The following is a 1,380-nucleotide window of genomic DNA, read 5'->3' on the forward strand; positions in this document are numbered from 1 at the left end:
AGAAACATTTCCCAGAAGCAGAGCAGCAGGGCGACGGTGTCAGTGCTGGATGTGGAGATGGGGCACACTCTGCTCTGTGTGCTGTCCTTATTCTGTGAGTACATCAGTCATTTTCACAATCTGTGACTGTCAGAGGCAGATTCATGATTTTATCAAGGTGGTGGTTTTGTTGACATGACCACGTTGGTTGGTTATTCTTGGTTCAGAGTGGTGGACTAAATACATGTCTGTACTAGTTATTTTGGACAAACATTTGTACAATGCATGTACAGTATATAGTCTAAGGTATTATGTTTATAGATTTAATATATTTCTCATTTTATTTCATGTGTTTCTTTTGAGTTTTGTTTTTTGAGTATTGCCTCAGAAATGAGTTGATAAGCAAGAGCTGCCTCAGTCGAAAATCCACCTGGTTCTTAAATGCTGTAGTTTATTATGGTTTTGACTGTTTGTCACATTGATCACGTCTGATGAGGTTTCAATCTTTATTTTAGTGCTGAATACACTCTTCTACGGAAAGGCTGAAGGTAACAAGCTCCTTCCTGTTTTTTCTCACTTATATAATGTTATATATAGTATTTATCTGCGACTTATTACTGACAATGTCACTCTTTTTTATCAATGCAAATTATTAAATGACTTCAGTTGTGCTCAACAGTATGAAATTGTATATTTTTCAAAACAGTTCATGTTGTATATATCTTTCCTGGTTGGTGTTGGATGCACGTTCGTGTACGAGGTCCTCATGTTGTGTTACCTTTGTTGGGTCTGAGCTCTACCTCATGAGCTGGACACCAAATGTGTTTGATTTTGGTTGTCTATCAATTTATTGGCTATCATAAATTAAGAAAAATATTATTAAAAAATAATATTAAATAATAACTTTAAAATTAATTAAAGTCCTCGGGGCACTAGCCTAAACTAATAGGCAAAATAGCCAATATGGTTTTAGTCTAAATTTATTACCATTAATATGGAACTCTGTAACAATTAAGAGTTTACTAACTATAACCAAATTACCATAAACAGTACGTTAAAGGTGAAGGATAGAGGTTGGCAATATTCACGCTTGTGCAACATTAAACACACCAGTAATTATACTTAAAGACGTTTATTTCAGAGTAAAACACAAAGTCTAATCTAGTATATACAGCTGTGTGTGTGTGTGTGTGTGTGTGTGTGTGTGTGTCTGTGGGGACACAAACAAAGGTAAGATGGCCGATTCAAAGTGATCACTGTGACCACATGACCTGAACAAAGAAGACTACACAAGATGGCAGTAAACAAAGAAACTACTCAAAATGGCCGCTGAGACCACCTGGTGTGTGTGTGGGAGGGAAGGTGTGAGTTTCTTTGTTAGCCTAGCTCATGTAATCTAAA

The sequence above is a fragment of the Seriola lalandi genome, unplaced genomic scaffold, assembly GCF_002814215.2.
Source record: "Seriola lalandi dorsalis isolate HSWRI2012SDOR001 ecotype SW California unplaced genomic scaffold, Sedor1 jcf7180002054972, whole genome shotgun sequence".
Taxonomy (NCBI): Eukaryota; Metazoa; Chordata; class Actinopteri; order Carangiformes; family Carangidae; genus Seriola; species Seriola lalandi.